General features: G+C 40.0%; 1 protein-coding gene and 1 non-coding gene across 3 annotated transcripts in view; one reads left to right on the top strand and one right to left on the bottom strand.

Moving 5' to 3' along the window:
• Positions 1-1,659, bottom strand: part of ADD3 (adducin 3) — a 145,360-nt gene extending 143,701 nt beyond the window's left edge. Inside the window, exon 1 of one of the 2 annotated variants that reach the window (XM_056120488.1) lies at positions 1,350-1,659. The gene's annotated coding sequence lies outside the window, so the exon portion shown is untranslated. The remainder of the gene's footprint in view (positions 1-1,349) is intronic. The other variant, XM_056120493.1, reaches the window with a different exon arrangement.
• A 9,670-nt stretch (positions 1,660-11,329) lies between these two features.
• On the top strand, positions 11,330-11,458 carry LOC130029963 (small nucleolar RNA SNORA19). Its single transcript, XR_008793412.1, has one exon. It is a non-coding gene; the product is annotated as a small nucleolar RNA SNORA19 (small nucleolar RNA).
• Positions 11,459-13,146: the final 1,688 nt, after the last annotated feature.

The following is a 13,146-nucleotide window of genomic DNA, read 5'->3' as shown; positions in this document are numbered from 1 at the left end:
CTTCCGAGGCCGAGCCGCAGCTTTCCAGAGCCGGCCTCTGCAGCCCACTCTCGCGGCTGGATCTTCAGGGCCGGCGGCGGCGGCGGCTGAGGCTCGGTCTTTACACGCCCCCCCACTTAGGAGGGGCCTGGATTTTCTTGCCAGCACATTTGCCTGCGGGGCTGCCTCCTCCCCCCCACCACTCACTTCCAGGGAGGGGCTGGAATTCGAGCCTACTCTGCTACGACCCACCGAGGGTCCTCGGCCCCCCACTTTCGCCCAGAGCATGTGACCTCCTAAGAAGAGCTGATCGCCTGGAGTGGGAAGCCCGTGGCCCCGCCAGCCTTTACATTGGAGCCGGGGCCGGGCAAACTCCGGCACGCAATTGCAGAAATGTGGCTCCATCCACAGGTGACACTGGGCGCCCACCGTCGCCGCCCAAACACGTTTCTCATCCCAGCCTCCGCTCGAAATAGACCGCCGGGCAACGCACGCCTTTCTCTGCCACCCACGACTTGCACATCCCTCCCGCACATGGGCACGGATCCACTCACAAGCACACTCTTCCAAGCGCCATTCTGGTTATTCAAGTCCCTTGAGTCCACCCCACCCTTGACACACACACAACAAACTTCATTCCCCACCCTTATCTCCCTGCATTTCCAAGGCTCCAGACCTCTCCATTTCCTTCCCCGGCTGCAGGCTCTTCTCTTCCCCCTCCGATACTTCTCACACACCCCACCTTCATCCCCTCCCCTCCCTCTTCGCTAAAAATGTGCTAATTAAAATGTAGTTCCCCCTTCCCACATATAAAGTGTGGAAAATGAATCTTGCCTTGGCCCAAACCAAGCGATTCATGTATCCTGGTTTTCTCTCTGCACTGGACTAAGGCTATAGAATTTTTTTGGTCTACCACCATCTCCCATCTGCTCAAAATCTACCTATGCCTGCTGGCTTTTAGAGGATCAGGCATGGGGAAGGTTTGCTGGCTTGGAGGAAAAAATATTTTGAAAATGCTCAGGCTGTCATTTTATTTGACATTTGAAAATAGCTGCAGCATTTGAGAGATATTGGGAGTGGCTGAAATGTTTTCTTGCCTTTTAAAACCGAGAGAGGAAAAATAAAAGAAGAAAAAAAAGAGAAAGCAAAGCTTCTGCATGTGGAAAGGATAGCGTTTTCATCATTAACAACAACCCAAAAGTACGTTAAGGGCACACATTAGACAATAGTCAAATAGGCATCCGCCAGTCCCAAATTTAGACCCCCTCAAAGGAAGACACATTAGCATAATCCATTTTAAGCATGTCTGGAGAGCAATCATTCCCTTTGGCACAGTTTCTGGGCGGAATGGATAAAAAAGATCTGCTCACCTTCTGAGGATCGAAGGCTTTCTGGTGTTCCAGGGTGGTAGGTGATGTGGGTCTTCGCTGTTCTGGAGGTGTGGATTCTGCAGTGCTGCACAGAAACCCACTGCAGCCTCTGACCGGTGGCGGCGGCGGCGGCGGTGGCGGAGGCAGCAGCAGCCGCAGCCGCAGAAGCAGTTTCTCCCAGTGCTGAGTAGTAAAGTGTGTGACTTGGTGGAGACTCCACAATTACCATTAGGCGCTTGCTGCTCAGAGGGGAGGCGGAATCTTTCTTAAAGGAGTGGGTTTTGTTTTTCTCCTCCGCCCTAGCTTCCTAAGAGACAGAAAGGGTGGAAGCAGCGAGTGTTTTTGGACCGAGGAAAGCAGTACAGCTGTGGGAGGTCAAGGTTAAAATTAACTGGGCGATCGAGGGAGTGATTTAGTGTGAGTCAATGAAATGCTTGGGAGCATCAGTTTTAAAGAGCCCTGTCTTCACTTCAAACATTGGGGTTCGTGGAAAAGACCAACGTGCCTTGAAACGAGTTAGGATTTTGGGCTTCTATTTAATTTCCAGTCATTGCACTAAAGTGATGACTATATAGGACTAGTTTTATTTAGTATTTAATATAAGAATGCGGAAGGAATAATAAGACTCATTTATATGACTTGGAACAACGAAGTCAGGTCTTCCCATCTTAAAAGCGTGCCTGGAATTTCAATGAATGTCAATGTTAGAAAATATATTATTAACAGAACATTAGGAAAACCAAAGTGTAATTTATAGAAACAACAGAAAGTAAGATATCTAAAGGGATTTTAGAAAAGTATTATGCTATTTTAGTGGCAGCTCAGAAGTCAGCAAAAGTAAAAAGTGAATAATTAGACGTGGGGCCCAGGCAATAGCACAGCCAGTAGGGCTCTTGATATGCACGCTGTGGACCTGAGTTCTACTCCTGACATATCCCATATGGTCATCAAAGTCCACCAGGACAGATCCCTGAGCACAGAGTCAGGAGTAAATCCTTATCCTGGGTGTGACCCAAAAACCTAAAAAAAAAAAAAGGCGGTGGTGGGGAGAGAAAGAAATGAATTAAGGAGAGTAAGCTACATTAAATGCATGTGAATCTACTACTTAGACCATTAAGATATGTCCACACATGAGCAACTTAAGAGTCTGCATTATAGCTTTAATTTTATTATGAGGGTTGGGGGAAACACCCAACAGTAGTGCTCTGGGGACAATGAGGTGCCAGGTTGAACCCCAGGCTCTCATATGCAAAGATGAGCCATCTGCCTGACAATGAGTTTGTTTAAAAAATAATATTCCTCATGGGGCCAGAATGATAGAACAGTGGGTAAGGCATTTGCCTTATATGTGGTCAACCTGGGTTCCACCTCTGGCACCCTATATGAGCCCCTGAGCTCAGAGCCAGGAGTAAGCCCTAAGCATTGCTGGGTGTGGCCCCAAAACAAAACAAAAATTCCTTAATTTAAAAAAATGAATATGATTTTTTAAGGATCATATTTTGTTTGTCTTTTTTATTTATTTTGTTTTGTGTGGTGTCAGAAATCGAACCCAGTGCCTTACACATGCAAGGCAAGTACCCTTTGGCTGAGTCACATCCCTGACCCCATATGATTTCTTTTTCTTTCCTTGTTTAAAATTTTGTATTGAGACACCATAAATAACACAGTTATTCCTAGTTGAGTTTCAGGCATACAATCTTCCAACACCAATCCTATCACCAGTGCCAACTTTCCCTAACCCCCCCCAATCCCCCGGAATGTCCCCAAGTTCCCTCCCAACCACCAGGCTGCCTCTTTGACAGGCACATTTTTAAGTTTTGAGTGTTGTAGTTAGGATCTCATACTTTTGTTTTGTTGGTCTTATGGTTGTGATACACAGATAGAATACACCTCTACACTGCCAATGTGTCTGAGACCCTGCCCCTTACTCCTGTTGCCTCTGCTTTACCTCTTCTCACGTGACCCCTCATGTTAAGCAAAATGAGTCAGAAGAAAGACAAATACCAGATGCTTTCATTTATCTGTGGTAATAGAATAGCAGGACAGGGGAATGTGAGGTATCAAAGGGAAGATATCTAGATTACCCTAGAGCTTAGCATATAAAACTGAGAAGGAGAGGAAAGGAAAGAAACTGAGAGGGGTGATTTTTTCCTTTGTGGATAAATGAAGTGGTATGTTACCAATCTGTGACTAGAGAAAGATACAGAAGATATTCTGCAACTGACTTGCTTTGAACAGCCTTTGTTAATACATGATGTTTTTGTCAGTAAGTTACCCTATTTGGCCCTTAAATTCCCCGTTTTCTAAAACTAGGATGTGGAATTGAAACTTTCCTGGAATATCCAAAGTATCATGATTTTATGACACTTATACATTTCTATTTTTTGCTATATAATGGATGTACTGTAAATTATTTGTTCTGAGAACTTGAAATAAAAATAAATCTGCATTGGCACTCTGCTCTAGGTCTCCTGCATGCCAATTCTGGGTGTGGAATCTCTTTCCAGCGCTCCACCCTGGGTGCCCATGTCCTTCTTTGGGCACAAATTTCCTTTACTTTGGCCATCTCTACTTTTCTTTTTTTTTTCTCTGGAGAATCCCAAATTCTCATTAGAATTAATATTCTCTCAATTAAATTAATTTAATTATTTTTTTTAAAAAGACCTTATTTTGGAGCCAGAGCAATAGCACAGTGGGTAGGGTGTTTCTCCTATATGCAGCCAACCAAGGTTTGATCTCCAGCATCCCCTATGATTCCCCTAAGCACCACCAGGAATGGTCCCTGAGTGCAGAGATGGAGTAACCTCTGAATAACCCTTCTCCCACAACTTTTTTTTTCTTTTTGGGTCACACTTGGTGGTGCTCAGGGGTTATTCCTGGCTTTGCACTCCGAAATCACTTCTGGCGGTGCTCAGGGAACCATATGGGATGCTGGGAATCGAACCTGTGTTGGCCAGGTGACACCCATCAAAGCTTAGGACTTAGTCCTGTCTCTGCGCTCAGGGCTCAGGGCTCAGGGGAACCATTTGAGGTGCTAAAGATCAAACCTGGGTCAGCCATGTGCAAGCAAGTGCATACCCTTCGTAACATCTCTCTGCCTCCAAAAAAACAACTTTATTTTAAATGTTTAACCTGAGTTTATTATTTACCACTACTAATTGAAAATTATTTTGCATATCCATTAAATGTTTTTGCAAATGAACAACTTTTTGTGAGTTATTTGTACTCAACTGGGACCTTGTTTTCTAAAACAAAGGCCATAGTGCTTAAAATACTGACTGAACGTAGCACATAGTTTATATTTAATAACAACAGAAACATACTTAAAATCGAACATCATCAGATAATAGAGTTGGGATAGATTTTAAACCTCATTGACTCAACCCTATAATTTCACGAGTGGAAAACCCAGAGAAGCAAAATGGGGAAAGTTGGGAACAGAGTTGATATTAACAGTGAATTTCCCCTCTTCACACACACATGCACTGTAGCACTGTCCTCCCGTTGTTCATCGATTTGCTCGAGCGGGCACCACCAGTAATGACTCACAACAAATTGTGAGACTTGTTGTTACTATTTTTGGCATAACGAATACATCATGGGTAGCATGCCAGGCTTTGCTGTGCGGGCGAGATACTCTCAGTAGCTTGCCGGGCTCTCCGAGAGGGGCAGAGAAATTGAACCCCGGGTGGCCCGTGTGCAAGGCAAATGCCCTACCTGCTGTGCTATCGCTCCAGCCCTCACACACATACACCAGACAAATAAACAAAGAATTTAAATGTGTCGATGGTTTTCCCTCATCTACATAGGCCCACCTGGACTTGTCACAATATCAAAAATGCTAAGTTCAATGACACCATTTGTACACGTCATATAAACTATCAAACAAGTAACCTACAAATATTAGCACAAATTTTGTCTTCAGAGCTGATGGTGTTTATGCTTAGAAAGTAAAGAAATTTGTTCAGGGAAGTGCTTAAAGGAACAAAAAAAAAAGTGATGGCAGAGAAAACTCTGCTTCTTTTGCAAACTCTTGCTTGCGTCACATCTCCATTGACAGGGCCTTCAATTCTGTCAGTTGTGTCCTTAAGCTTACTGGTGTCTCTTTCCCCTATGGTCTTTATCCTGAAGCTAGCCTCCTGGCAAGAGGAAAAGTCTGGGGGCAAAGCAGGAGAAAAGTATTGTAGAGACTTCATTCTAGCCTTCAAGTGCTATCTGAAATACTATTGCTTCATATATGATTGCTTTTGGAGGGACTAGATACCAATATTTCCCTTTTAATCTTAACCTGATATTCCTGTTAAGGTATCTGGATATTAATCTCGACCCACTCGCCCTCTTTTTAAGAGGACATTATAATTAGTGTGTTATATTAGATGACAGAGTAAGTTTGGTGTTTGTGCACTTGGCAGGACAATTTATCACCTTGACTAAACAACAACAACAACAACAAAAAAATAACAACAATAACAACAACAAAAACTACAAACCTCATACAAGGAGAGAATTGAAAAAAACTAGTTGTTCCGATTCTTCATCTGTTTTTGTTTCTCTTGCTCTACCACAGGAAGGCATTTTATTTTATCAACCGGGTAGTAATAGATGATGAATAAAATGACAATTATCTATATAATTTAAAACACGCCCCCCCATTAAGTACATTTTGCATGTTTCTCAAAATGCTGAGCAGTCTCATACAGAAGTACTTAATAGATACTTTAAAAAAATGAGTCCATGAATTAATGACTGAATAGCCCCCCAAATATATAGAAGCTTATTACAAAGTGTTTTTGTTTGTTTGTAATTCACATTGTCCAAAACAACTGACTTCATTCTCTACCTCCTTTTTCTAACACAGTCATGGTCTAAGTGAAACAATCCCTTTTCTGTAGAGCTCTTTAGGCATGCCTGATTTGTATTCTCCAATTAAATTGTAGCCACAAATCTCCACATGAACTCTGGGTAGATCAAGCAGTAGCTGAGGGACATTCTGCCAAGAAAACCCGGCTAAAGTTTCAAAATTCCAGTGCTCTAGTTCTAGTTGTGACACCAACTGGTTATGTGACCTCAAACAAGTTTCTTAACATGCTCATGCCTCAAAGTAGACATCTTTTAAATGGCAGTGGGGGATCCTGATACCTGCAGTACCTACTTCATCAGCATGCTGCAAAGTTCAAATAAGATAATAAATGTAGCAATGCTTTGAACTGTTCGAAGCTCTGTAAATATAAGGTATTATTATAAGCAGAAGTATTTAAAATCAATTACCCAGTTCAAGGGACTTTACCCTAAACAACCTGTTTTACTACTTATTGTTTCAGAAAGCAAACAGGTTTATCTCTCTCCTTGTGTACATAAGTGAGCATGCACGCATATGCATACACATACACACACACATGTGTGTTTGTGTGTGTGGGGGGGGGGTTGGGTAACAAACCTAGGGCCTTGCACATGCAGAGCAAGTGCCCCATCCCCAATCCCTTCTGCTGCTCCCTTCTTAACTACCTCCCAGGGTTGAGGCTTTCCTCTTGTGCTAGGAAATCAATATAAGAAATATATATCGGCAATCTGAAGAGCTAAGAATTTATCCAGAAAGTCTTCTTCATTCCCTCCCCATAACTTACCTTCTGAAAGTTCTCAGACAGAAAAGTAAACTCAGAGTAGTGCAGCGGCCTTTTCAAACTACTTGATGTCATGCATTTAATCAGTGGGGTTAGATAAGCCATTCATTTGAAACTTGGCTATGTTACATACATTCTGATCACCCTTTAATCCAAGCCTCTCTGAAAAGTACTTGGGGAGTAGAGCAGGAAGGACTGATGAAACTCATGCTAATGAGTTCTTAGTTCCCCAAGGAAACGTAATCAGGGCAATTCTCAAGGATTCATCAACTTATTTTATTAGCACTATGTGACCTATATGGTTTATTTTAAAGGAATTACCTCAGCTAAATAGCTGCTTGTCAGGCCTTTAAACAACTGTTTAAGTAATCAGACATGATAAAATTCTGAAATACCACTCTCAACGTCTTCCTCTTTTTTTCTCCTTCAAAGTATTTATTCTCATTTATTCCTTTTCCATGTAATAATCCTTTTAAAGTTATGACTTAATAAATAGCTGCAAAAATGCAAACAACTAATAAATAACTGCTGTGAATAATATAATCTAACAGAGTATCTTATAGATAAGATATAAAACTTCATAGGTAGGCCATAAAAATTCATACAAAATCAGGAATCCAAGGGGTCTGTGTCCACATTCTGTTTGTGGGAGACCCAGGTTTTATCCCTGGTATCACATGATGCTGGAGTATTGCTGAATATGGTCTTAGAGGCCCCTGAGTACTGCTGGGGTGGCCCTGGTGGTCTCTGGCACTGCAGGACCTAAGTAGTACCGCATCCTCAGTCCCTGGCACTGACATGCTGGCCGAGTTGCCAACTTACAGCAAAAGACCTTAGAACCCCTAAGTATCACTTGGGGGACACCCAAACTAAAAGAAAAAGAAATTGGTTCCAAAGAGACCTGTCCTGGAATTAGAATTGTGTGTGTGTGTGTGTGTGTGTGTGTATGTGTGTGTGCGCATGCACATGAACATGTATGTGTGCGTGTGTGTTGGAGGTGGGAAACATACTGAGAAGTGCTTCTGGTTCTATGCTCAGGGATCAGGCCTGGCGGGACTTGGGGGGACCATATGAGGTACTGGGGATCCAACCCTGGTTGACCATACGCCCGCCCTGCCTGCTGCACTATGGCTCTTGCCTGCGGGTGATATAAATTTATGCAAGAAACTTAAACTTCCCTGAATCCTGGTATCCTCATGTGTTAGATAATGCCTGTTTGATCCTGTTTTTATGAAGATTTGATAGCATAATAAGTGAAAAACTTCTATCTGACACATAGCAAAAATTGAGTATATGTTCATTCCGTTCTTTTCTTTTTCCAAAAATGAGTATCCAGGCATATTCTTTTTGTCTAGTGCCCTTAGTGTACTTGGAAAAGGAATATAAACTTGTATTTCAAAAACAGTTAATATTTTCAGTTCTTATAGTGGGCCAGTATCAGCTGCTTTAATATACATTATTTTGTTTCATACCTACACTAATCCTTAAGTTTAGTAACTGTTATTTCATCTTATAGATGAAGGAACAAAGGCTTAGAAGAGTAAGTAATTTGCCCAGATTCTCAAAGAAAAGATTTAGCAAGCCTGGGATTTAAAGCCAGGTTTTCTGACTCCAGAGACTGTTCATTGTGCTCTATGTTTTGTATCTTCTCTAAGAGCTTAGATTCCAACTTAAAACTAGTGTCTTGGAAATAATAAGCACCTCAAAATGGAGTCTATAAACATACCACAAATATAGACAAACTAATGCCATCATTACTTACTTTAAAAAATTTTCTAGTTGCCTATAAAAGAGTGAAACATAGTAAGTATTCAAAAGTATAGAATAAATAGAATGCAGAGCTTTCACCAGCATACTGTTTAAGCCTATGACATCTCTGAATCCAAGTTTTAAATGAAAATCTGTATTAATAATTTCAGATCAGTATATATTCTAACAATGCAAGTCACTACATTTCAAATCTATAGGTTTTTATATTAATAGCAAAGAAATAGCTCTTGGCCAGTTACTATGAACATGAACTAGAAACCTATCTGGTAGTGGGAAGATTATTCTGAAAGATTTTTCTGAGACAGAACCTATGCCCTAAATATCTGACTGGAAAATAAAACACTAACTTACAAAAAATATTGATTGCAAACCCACCACAATGAGATAATATATATTAAGCTTTGAGAAAATGATAAACATTCAAAAAATGTCTTATCAATAATACTTTCTGTTTTAATAATTATGGTTTTTACAATAAGACGCCAACATTTAGTTAGTGGCTATATGATTATCATCGTGCTTGGTGTTTTACATATGTTGTATTGAATCATTTAGTCCTAATAAGTTAGTATTAGTAACCAAACAAACTACAGCTCAGAGAAGTTAAACTTGCCCAAGGTACACATTTGATAAGTATGCCAGAAGTTAAATAACTTTGAGTCCAAAAATGAGTAAAGGAAGAGAGAGGTCAATTGCTACTGGAGAAAAGAGGAATGCTGTCTGAGAAGGAAAAGCAAAATTGTGGTAAAGATAGCAGAGGGATTTTAGTGACAGAAGTTAAGAGACTAAGTGTGTGAGTTTTCTGAAACAGGACCCAGAATTTTGCTTAGGGTCATGCTCACTATGTTATTTGTCTTTATTTTGTGGTCACACTTAGTGGTGCTCAGGGCTTGCTTCTGACTCTGAGCTCAGGAATTACTCCTGGTGGATACAGGGTGCTGGGAATTGAACCCTGGATGGCTGCATGCAAGGCAAGCACCCTACCCACTGCACTATCACTCCAGCCCCACCATGCTTATTATGAATGTATTGCCTAGGTCCCTTCATTTATAAGAAAAAGGAAAAGCATGAGGTATGTCAGTTGCACGACAAGTGACCCTATTTGCCTGAAATGAGAAGGGCAGAATCAGAATACCTCTAGTTCCTCAGTCCATAACCCAAAAAACTCAGACTTTGCTTACTGTTCACTGACAATCTATTTAAGTAGTCCCTTTACCATTTACTTTCCATGAATTCACTTATTTTTTAGCTCATTGTGATACTATTTATTAAATTTCCCATATATGCCAGCTACTCTTACTGATATCAGGATTGAGTGATGAATAAAACATTAAAAACCTTGTTTTTATGAAGAATTTTATTATATGGAAAACAGATGTTAATATGTAAACAAATTGATTGGGGGAAAAAAGCTTGCTTCAGATTCTAAACACAATGAAGAAAACAAAACAAACTGTTGGCAACAACAAAGTTAGGAGGTGGTACAAAGCTGGCAGATGAAGAAGAAGACTCTGAAAAGGTAACTTGCAGGCTGAGACCCAAGTCATCTATAGTTGCCAGCTATCAGAAAAGTTCAAAGATCATTGAACAGGAACAAGTTTAGTCTGTCTGTGGGTCAACAAGAAGGTCATGAACACTATAAGCAAGAGATAGAAAGGCACCATATTTGGTCAGATTTCTGGGCAGGGGTTAGATAATTGTTGGTCTCATAGATTATGGTAAGAGTTTAACTTTGGAGGTTTTAAGCAAAGGTAGGAATAATAGCCTCTTATTTATGTTTTCTGAATTTTACTCTGGCTGCTCTGTGTAGAATAAGTTCTAGCAATACGTGATGCCTGACAGAGAAGTCAGTTTAGGAGTCATTACCTGCATCACATGCAGCCAACCTGCTGTGAATCTCCACCACAGCATAGGGTTTCCAGAGCACCACCATGACTGAGCCCTGAGTACAGAGCCAGGAGTAAGCCCTGAGAACTACTAGTTGTGGCACACAAACAAATAAAACAAACAGAAAAATCAATAAAGTTATCGACACAAGAAAATTGGGTCTTGTCAGCATGGTGCAAAGATGAAGAAAAGTGAATAGGTGGGGTCTATGCTGGGAATGGAGCTGGCATGATGACTGATAGAGTGTACCCAGGGAATGGGATAAGGGAAAGAAGGAAGGGGAGTAATCAATTCAGGATAGTCTCCATGTCTTTGCCCTGAGGGTCTTGATAAATGGGGAGATGGACTTGTTTTATTATCTGAAGCAGATTTCATAGAATTAACATGACAGACAAAAAGTGACCACATCAGTTTGGTCATGTTAAGATTGAGATCACCCTCTTTTCTTTCTCTTCAGAGTGTTTTATTTGACATTATCTTACTAATTTGAGTTGTTATTTTGGAGGAGGCTTTTCCATCACTAATTTAAAAGCTACAAAAGAGTAAGAATCAGAAATCCTGCTCAGGAGACCCTCTCCTTCCTGAGAACTTTTTTCTTTCTTTCCCCCATTTCTTGAATAAAATCTTGTCTGAGTTAAAAAAAAAATAGCAAGGACCTTGTTTGTCTTGTTCATTATTGTTTCTTTAGAGTCTAGATCATTGGTGCACATTTCATTATCTTATTTTTTAATTAACAAGAACAAAGATATTTTTGATGTGCTAAACTAACCTGTGGAGGTAAATTAGTAGCATGGCTTATTTAGCCATTGCTGTCAGTCACCTTCAGCATAGTTAAAAAAAAGTCTAGAATACATACTGACTGGGACAAGGCTTATGTTCAATACATGTCAGGATTTGTTGAATCTGGTTCAGTGGTTCTTAAATTTAAGTGTACCAGGTATTAAGTTCCTAGGTATTAAAACCACCTGGGCATGGACAAAGATATAAATCAGGGGTAGAGCACTTACCTTGTATATGACACAATTAAAATAGTAAAACCACTTTGGTAACTTATTAAAATTTTAGAATTAGCCTCTACACTAACCATCCCTTCTAAACTTGTTCATTATTGCTTCCTTAGAGTCTAGATCACTGGTACACACTTCATTATCTTATTTTTCAAATAACAAGAACAAAGATATTTCTGATGTGCTAAAGTAATTTACCTCCACAGGCTTATAGATGTAAATTTATAGCATGGCTTATTTAGCCATTGCTGTCAATCACCTTCAGAATAATAAAAAAATAAATAAAAGGAGTGTAGAATACTCACAGAGACAGGGCGTATTCCCTTCTAAGACTCTGTTTTATTATAGTAGGTCTGCAGTTACATTCAAGAAACTCCATATTTAGGGAGGGATACTGGGATCCGTGGTGGTGGATTATGGGCATTGGTGGAGGGATGGGTACTTAATCATTGTATAATTGAAACCCAAGCACAAAAATTTGTAAGTCTACAACTGTCCCTCTTGGTTTGTCACTAATAAAAATTTAAAAAAAATAAATCTTACAAAGTGATAGATGGAAAATAAATAAATAAATAAAAAGAAACTCCATATTTAGACAGTACCGTATATGGGAAGTTCTCTACAGAATAAACCAGTTGTTTATATACACAAATGTTCTTTCATTTAAATATTTACCTTAGAAATCACAGTTCAGCACCATCTCAACAGACCACAAGGTATGGCTTTAAGAACTCAGTGGTAATCTCAAATGCAGTCAAGCTATAAGGTGTGGAAGAAAACTGTGAAAAGAGTACAGCAGTAACTAACTACAATACAATTTGATTAATGTGGTATTATTGCAGGCCAGGACAAGATCTCTGAGATGGCTCTTACATATGAGCAATAGTGACTACCAAAGTTCTTGAACAGTCCTTCCACACACTTCCAAATAATAAAATCCTATCTATTTATAGTTGTATTAAAATCCATTTGGAGACGTTACTGAGCCCGCTCGAGCAAATCGACGATCAACGGGAGGGCCTTTACCTTTACCTTTACCTTGTAGAACCTTCTTTGATCCCGTTGCTGCATTCTTGGTACTCAATTCTTTCTCTAAACAAGGAAGTTTGCCATAACAAGGACCAACCAAATGCTGTCTTTAAACCATTTGAATCTTAATCAGATGATCCAAAGATTTGAGAAGACGTTGAGGGGAAGGTCCCTGAGGAGAATGTGATTAGAAGTTTCTGCAAAGGATTCACAGAAATAATTTTACCCCTGTTCTTTCTAAAATCCATTTCTACTTTTCTTTGATTCAATGGGCCATGAACCTTATTCTTCTAATACATGTCCATTTCATTTAAGTTAATTAGTGGTCTCAGTTGTTTGCAGTATAATGTATGGCACAGTTAGTAGAAACCTTGCAATCTATAATTAAAGGAAAACCTTTCAAAACAAATTCTTCCTGAGCACAGTAACCCATTGATCTAAGTTTTCAATAATTCTAAATGTCTGAGAGCAGTGCTTGGACAA

This window comes from Sorex fumeus, unplaced genomic scaffold (genome assembly GCF_029834395.1).
Source record: "Sorex fumeus unplaced genomic scaffold, SorFum_2.1 ptg000043l, whole genome shotgun sequence".
NCBI classification, from domain to species: domain Eukaryota; kingdom Metazoa; phylum Chordata; class Mammalia; order Eulipotyphla; family Soricidae; genus Sorex; species Sorex fumeus.
The sequence above is the reverse complement of the archived record's forward strand: the minus strand, read 5'-3'. Positions and strand labels throughout refer to the sequence as shown.